Raw genomic sequence first — 8,183 nt, forward strand, 5'->3', positions numbered from 1 at the left:
GCCAGGATGGTCTCGATCTCCTGACCTCGTGATCCGCCCGTCTCGGCCTCCCAAAGTGCTGGGATTACAGGCTTGAGCCACCGCGCCCGGCCGGCCAGGCTAGTCTTGAACTCTCCTGACCTCAAATGATCGACCTCCCAAAATGCTGGGATGACAGGTGTGAGCCACCGTGCCCGACCAAGGAACATTTTCTATAGGGATTATGGGGGTTGCCAGGGAAGGCTTTGGGAGGAGGTAACCTTTTTTTTCTTTGTTTTTTTTTTTTTTTTTCGAGACAGGGTCTTGCCACATTGCCCAAACTAGTTAGGAACTGCTGGGCTCAAGTGATCCTCCTGCCTTAGCCTCCCAAAGTGCTGGGGTTACAGGCATAAGCCACCAGGCCCAGCCAGAGGTGACCTTTTAAGATGAGACCTGAGGGGTGAGTAGGAGTGAACAGGTCAATGAGAAGGGGGAAGAGACACAGCAATGTAGAAGCCCCAGTCCTTGCCCCTAAGGAGTTGACAGCCAGGTGGGTGGAGGGGATATAGTAACCTAGCATAGCAGAGTGACGCTCCCAGGAGCTTGTGGAAGGTGAAATAAGCCCTGACTCAGCCTGAGGTCCAGGCGACTTGGCCGAGGACCATGTTTTCCAACACCCAGATATAAGCGCAGGCTGCATCACAACTTGGGTGAAGAGAATGGGTGTTCAAGAGAATCAGGGCTGACCAGGAGCAAGGGAGGGGTCTCCTAAGTGTTAAGGCCTCTTAACAGCCAACTAGTGATAGCTAAAAGTCCCGATCAACCTCTGATCTGGATACTGTTTTCACCTCCATTGTCAATGCTAAGCCTTTGTTTGAACTAAGTCCTTCTATCTGGAGTCCTTAGTGACCCGGCAGTAAATGGTGTAAATGGTGACATTTAAATAAGTGGAGGATTCCTTTGTAATGGGACCCAGAGAACAACTGCTAATTCAGAGGAATCTCAGGATCTCATCCCTCTTGAAATAACCTTCATGGCCACCATAGCTGAGGAGTGGGTAGTAGAACTCTGGCCCTGGCCCTGGCCCAGGCCAGCCTTCATTCAGTCCTGACATGGCTGCTTTCTAATTTGTCCTTGGATACGTGTTACTTAATCTTCTGATGCTGTAATCTCATACTCTGGCGAAGGAGGCTAATAATAGTACTTACTATTGCCAGAGAGTTATTCTGAAAACAGAATTAATTTTCTTATTTATTAATTTTTTTGTGTGAGTTAAAGAAGTTTTCATTTACAAAAAAAGAAATATATATTTATATATATTATTTATACATGTATACACATGTACATATATATACATGTAATATATATATGTATATACACCGTGTGTGTCTGTGTCTGTGTGTGTTGTTTGAGACAGGGTCTCACTCTGTTGCCCAGTTGGAGTGCGATGGCATGAACATAGCTCACTGCAGCTTTGAACTGGGTTCAAGCGATCCTCTCACTTCAGCCTCCCGAGTAGCTGGGACCACAGGCATGAACCACCATGCCTAGCTAGTGTCTTTTACTTTATTTATTTTTATTAATTTATTTTAGTGTGTTTTATTTTGAGATGGGGTCTCACTCTGTTGCCTAGGCTGGAGTGCGGTGGCACGATCTCAGCTCACTGCAACCTCTGCCTCCCGGGTTCACGCCATTCTCCTGCCTCAGCCTCCCAAGCAGCTGGGACTACAGGTGTGTGCCACCACATCTGGCTAATTTTTTGTATTTTTAGTAGAGACGGGGTTTCACTGTGTTACCCAGGATGGTCTCAATCTCCTGACCTCATGATCTGCTCTCCTCGGCCTCCCAAAGTGCTGGGATTACAGGCGTGAGCCACCGCTCCGGGCATGTCTTTTATTTTTTTTATTTTTAATTCTTTAAAATTTTTTTTGAGGTTGTCCAGGCTGGACTGCAGTTGTCTGCTCTGTTGTCCAGGCTGGAGTGCAGTGACATGATCTCGGCCCACTGCAACCTCCACCTCCTGGGTTCAAGCGATTCTCTTGCCTCAGCCTCCTGAGTAGCTCGGATTACAGGCGCCCGCCACCACGCCCGGCTCATTTTTGTATTTTAAGTAGAAACAGGATTTCACCATGGTGGCCAGGCTGGTCTCGAGCTCCTGACCTAAAGTGATCCACCCGCTTCGGCCTCCTAAAGTGCTGGAATTACAGGTGTGAGCCACCGGGCTCGGCCACGTCTTTTATTTTTTTTAGAGATAGGGGCTTGATCTGTGTCACTCAGGCTGGTCTCGAACTCCTGGCCTCAAGCAATCCTCCCATTTCGGCCTCTCAAAGTGTTGGGATTACAGGTGGGAGCCGCCTAGCTTGGCCTATGTCTTTTACTTGTAGAAGTTTATGGGGCGCATGTGTAATTTTGTTACTTCCACAGGTTGCCTAGTGCTCAAGGCAGGGCATTTAGAGTATCCATGGCCCATATAACATACACTGTACCCGTTAACTAATTGCTTATCCTCCTCTCAACTCCCACTATTTTTTTTTTTTTTGAGACAGTCTCGCTCCATCGCCCCATCCCCCAGGCTGGACTGTAGTGGCGTGATCTCGGCTCACTGCAACCTCCGCCTCCCGGGTTCACGGCATTCTCCTGCCTCAGCCTCCTGAGTAGCTGGGACTACAGGTGCCCGCCACCACGTCCAGCTAATTTTTTGTATATTTAGCAGAGACGGGGTGTCACCGTGTTAGCCAGGATGGTCTCGATCTCCTGACCTCGTGATCCGCCTGCCTCAGCCTCCCAAAGTGCTGGGATTACAGGTGTGAGCCACCATGCCCAGCCTAACTCCCCTCTTGAATCTTCTTATGAAATCTTCTTAGGATCTAGGATCACTGCAGCCTCTGCCTGCTGGGCTCAAGTGACCCTCCTGCCCGCCTCAACCTCCCAAGTAGCTGGAACTACAGGCTCGCACCACCATTCTGTGCTAATTTTTGTGTTTTATAGAGAGGAGGTTTCGCCACATTACCCAGGCTGATTTTGAACTCCTGGGCTCAACTGATCCACCCGCCTCAGCCTCCCAAACGCTGGAATTACAGACGTGAGCCACCGTGCCCGGCCTTTTTGATTTTTGAGTTATGATCTTGTTATGTTGCTTAGGCTGACCTTGAACTCCTGGGCTCAAGCGATCCTCCTGTCTCAAGTACCTGGGACTATAGGTGTGTGCCACCGGGCTGGGCTGGAATTTATAATCCAGTGAAAGAGATGAACAACAAAGCAAACTTAAAAAAAAAAAAGGAAAATGAATGTGATACTTGATGTAAAAGAAAGAAGGGCTGCTTGAGTCCAGGAGTTCAAGACCAGCTTGGGCAACATGGTGAAACCCTAGCTCTACAAAAAATACAAAAGCTAGGGGGGCATGGTGGTGCACACCTGTAATCCTAGCACTTTGGGAGGCAGGGGCAGGCAGATCACTTGAGGCTAGGAGTTCAAGACAAGCCTGTCCAACATGGTGAAACCCCGACTCTACTAAAAACACAAAAATGAGCTGGGCATGGTGGCAAGCCCCTGTAGTCCCAGCTACTTGGGAGGTTGAGGCACAAGAATTACTTGAACCTGGGAAGTGGAGGTTGCAGTGAGCCGAGATCATACCACTACACTCTAGTCTGAAAGAGCGAGACTCTGTCTCAAAAAAATAAATAAATAAAAATAAAAATAAAGCCTGAGACAAGGTGGTGCACACCTATAGTCCCAGCTACTCAGAAGGCTGAGGCAGCAGAATTGCCTGAGGTTGGGAGGTGGGGGTTGCAGTGAGCTGAGATCGGGCCACTGCATTCCAGCCTTGGTGACAGAGCTAGACTCCATCTCATAAATAAATAAATAAAGCCTGAGGTTGGGCATGATGGTTCATGCCTGTAATCGCAGCACTTTGGGAGGCCGAGGCGGGAGGATCACTTGAGGTCAGGAGTTCGAGACCAGCCTGGCCAACACGGTGAAGCCCCATCTCTACTAAAAATACAAAAATTAGCCGGGCGTGTTGGGGCATGCCTGTTGTTCCAGCTACTCGGGAGGCTGAAGCAGGAGAATTGCTCAAACCAGGGAGGTGGAGGTTGCAGTGAGCCAAGATCATGCCACTGCACTCCAGCCTGGGCAACAACAGCGAAACTCCATCTTAATAATAATAATAATTTATTATTTTTAAAAAATACGTATGTAGGTATGTATGTATTTATTTATTTATTTTGAGACGGAGTCTCGCTCTGTCACTCAAGCTGGAGTGCAATGGTGTGATCTTGGCTCACTGCAACCTCTGCCTCCCAGGTTCAAGTGATTTTCCTGCCTTAGCCTCCCTAGCAGATGGGATTACACGCATGTGCCACCACCCTCAGCTAATTTTGTATTTTTAATAGAGATGGGGTTTCTCCATGTTGGTCAGGCTGGTCTTGAACTCCCGACCTCAGGTGATCCACCGGCCTTGGCCTCCCAAAGTGTTGGGATTACAGGCGTGAGCCACCGCACCCAGCCACAATGATTTATTTTTTGAGACAGGGTCTCACTCTGTCCCCCAGGCTGGAGTGCAGCTGTGCTCACTGCAGCTTCAACCTCCTGGCTCAAGTGATCCTCCCACCTCAGCCTCCCACTGAGTAGCTGGCTTTGCAGGTACTCACCACCACACCCTGCTAATTTTTTTGTTTTTGTAGAGATCAGAGTCTCACTTTGTTGCCCAGGCTGGTCTTGAACACCTGGGTTCAAGCAATCCTTTCACCTCAGCCTCTGAAAGTGCTGGAATTATAGGCGTGAGCCACCACGCCTGGCTTAAAAAAAAAGTTAAGAACAATTAGTATTTGTTATTACTGTGCAGACTGTCATGGGAAATGCAGACAGGCCTGTGGTGATTGCTTGGGTGGAGTTTAGAATATAGCTGTGGAGCACATGAAGCTGCTAGATAAAAACAGAATTCATAATTCATGACCTATTATATTGCACTGTAAGAGTCCAGACATTGTGTCAAAATTTAAAGAAGCAGAATTGACTTGTGTGTATATGTGTATGTATGTGTGTGTGTATATACATATATATATTAAGTTGGGTGTGGTGGTACATGCCTGTAATCCCTGCTACTAGGGAGGCTGAGGCAGGAGAATCGCTTGAATCCAGGAGACGGAGTTTGCAGTGAGCAAAGATTGGGCCACTGCATTCCAGCCTGGGTGACAGAGTGAGACTCCAGCTCAGAAAAAAAAAAAAAAATTAAGCACTTTGTTTGTGTCAGATACTGTGTTTGGTGCTGGGATATAGGAGTAGGCAAGACAAACAAGGTCCCTGCTCTTGTGAAGATTCCAGGCGACTTAGAAGTTAATGGGGGAGGTGAAGAGCAGTCCTGGAACAGGGAATGGCATAAGCGAAGGTCCTGAGGTTGGAAGGGGCTTGGCATATTTCAGAAACAGAAGGAAGTCTAGCTTGGAGGATGGTTGCGGTGTCCCTAGGGGTAATGATGGCGCTAGGCAGCAATCGTGTCCCTTAGCACCTTGGAGGTCAGAGTAAGTAGTTTGAGTTCTATCCTGGGGGCAACAGGGTTTCAAACAGGGATGGTGGGATAGGCAGATTATACCTTAGAAGGATCTCCTGGCCAGGTGCCCTGGCTCACACTTGTAATCTCAACACTTTGGGAAGCTGAGGCAGGAGGATCACTTTAATTCAGGAGTTTGAAAACAGCCTGGGCAACATGGTGAGACTCCATCTCTACAAAAAATACAAAACTTGGCTGGACGTGGTGGCTCACACCTGTAATTCTAGCACTTTGGGAGGCTGAGGCAGGCGGTTCACCTGAGTTCAGGAATTCCAGACCAGCTTGGCCAACATGGTGAAACCCCGTCTCTACTAAAAATACAAAAATTAGCTGGGTGTGGTGGTAGGTGCCTGTAATCCCAGCTACTAAGGAGGCTGAGGCAGGAGAATCGCTTGAACCTGGGAGGAAGAGGTTGCAGTGAGCCAAGATCACGCCATTTCACTCTGGCCTGGGCGAAAGAGCGAAACTCCGTCTCAAAAAAAAAAAAAAAAACCACAAAACTTAGCTGGGTGTGGTGGCATGCACCTGTAGTCCCAGCTACTTGGGACGTTAAAGTGGGAGGATTGTTTGAGCTCAGGAGGCCAAGGCTGGAGTGAAGTGGTGCGATCACGGCTCACCACTGCACTCCAGCCTTGGTGTCAGAGTGAGACTCTGCCTCAAATAAAAAAAAAATAAAAATAAAAAAATAAAATTTAAAATTAGCGATGAGTTTGTGAAAGGCAGTAAAATAGATGCTCAACTATGCATAGAACATCTCTAGAAGACCATGTGAGAAATCTCTAGTGTGGTAACCTTCTTGGGAGTGAAACTGGAGTGGCTAGAGGACAGGACGGGGGAGACTTTTCATTCTTTATCTTTTTTTTTGAGATGAGGTCTCGCTCTGTCACTCAGGCTGGAGCGCCGTGGTGCGATCGTGGCTCACTGAAGCCTCAACCTCCTGTGCTCAAGGAATCCTCCCACCTCAGCCTCTGAAGTAGCTGACACTACAAGTACATGCCACCATGCCCAGCTAATTTTTGTATTTTTCATAGAGATGGGATTTCTCCATGTTGCCCTGGCTGGTCTTGAACTCCTGGGCTCAAGTGATCTGTCCACCTTGGCCCTCAAAGTGCTAGGATTACAGACGTGAGCCACTTCACCTGGCCTTATCCTTTTTTTTTTTTTTTTAAAGCATGTATACGTATATTTTAGAGACAGGGTCTCACTCTGTCCAACCAGGCTGAAGTACAGGGATGCACTGCAGCCTTGACCTCTTGGGTTCAAGCAGTCCTCCTGTCTCAGCCTCTTTAGTATCTGGGACTACAGGCATGCACCCCCACATCTGGCTAATTTACTTTATTTGTAGAGATGGGGTCTCTATGTTGTCTAGGCTGGGCTTGAGCTCAAGTTACCCTCCCGCCTCAGCCTCCCAAAGTGCTGGGATGATAAGCGTGAACCAGCATGCCTGGCCTATCTTTATTTTTTTTTTATTTGAACCATGTGGATGTATCAGCTATTTAAAACTTAAATAATTATTAAGAAAAAAATATGGGCTCAGCTTGACACACAGGGGTGGGTCAAAGGAAGGCATGTGGAATTCGTCACAGCTGAGGTCTGTCTCTTTTATTTTTTGATATGGAATCTCTTTCTGTCGCCCAGGTTGGAGTGCAATGGTATGATCTTGGCTCACTGCCACCTCTGCCTCCCGAGTTCAAACGATTCTCCTGCCTCAGCCTCCTGAGTAGCTGGGATTACAGGCGTGTGCCACCAAGCCTGCTTAATTTTTGTGTTTTTAGTAGAGACAGGGTTTCGCCATGTTGGCCAGGTTGGTCTTGAACTCCTGACATCAGGTGATCCGCCCGCCTCGGCCTCCCAAAGTACTGGGATTACAGGAGTGAGCCACTCTGCGCCTGGCTGAGGTCTTTCTCTCAAAGCGAGCACTAACCTGGCGCCACTGAACTCCAGCCTGGGCGACAAAGCGAGACCCTGTCTCTAAAAAAATTACATTAAAAAAAAAAAAAAAAAAAAAAAAAAGGAGTCCTTGAGGCCCAGGACGGGTCCCTCCAGCCCTCGCACAAGCTCCACCTCTCCTGCTCCTTCAAGGATCCTGAGACCAGACAGCCACGCAGAAGGTCGCGGGCGTGACTCCTCTGGCCAGGCTCGTGGGCGGCGCCCGCACATGCGGAGCCTGCCACCCACTGGGCGAGAGCGGTACTGCAGACACGGGTGTCAGAGTCGCCCCACCCGGTGACTTTGGTGTAAATGTTCACTGAGTGCCTTTTCTGCTCCAGGCAGAAGGGGTCCCTGCCCTCATGTGGCTTACAATCTAATGGAACTAATACCAGCAACGGAAGTGCTGCTAGCGACTTGATTAAAGCTTATTTTATTATTATTATTATTATTTTTGAGATGGAGTTTCGCTCTTGTTGCCCAGGCTGGAGTGCAATGGAGCAATCTCGGCTCATTGCAACCTCCGCCTCCCGGGCTCAAGCGACTCTCCTGCCTCAGCCTACCGAGTAGCTGGGACTACAGGCGAATGCCACCACGGCAGGCTAATTTTTTTTTTTTTTTTAGATGGAGTCTCGCTCTGTCGCCCAGGCTGCAGTGCCGTGGCACGATCTCGGCTCACTGCAAGCTCTGCCTCCCGGGTTCACGCCATTCTCCTGCCTCAGCCTCCCGAGTAGCTGGGACTACAGGC

Source organism: Mandrillus leucophaeus, unplaced genomic scaffold (genome assembly GCF_000951045.1).
Source record: "Mandrillus leucophaeus isolate KB7577 unplaced genomic scaffold, Mleu.le_1.0 Scaffold7, whole genome shotgun sequence".
Taxonomy (NCBI): domain Eukaryota; kingdom Metazoa; phylum Chordata; class Mammalia; order Primates; family Cercopithecidae; genus Mandrillus; species Mandrillus leucophaeus.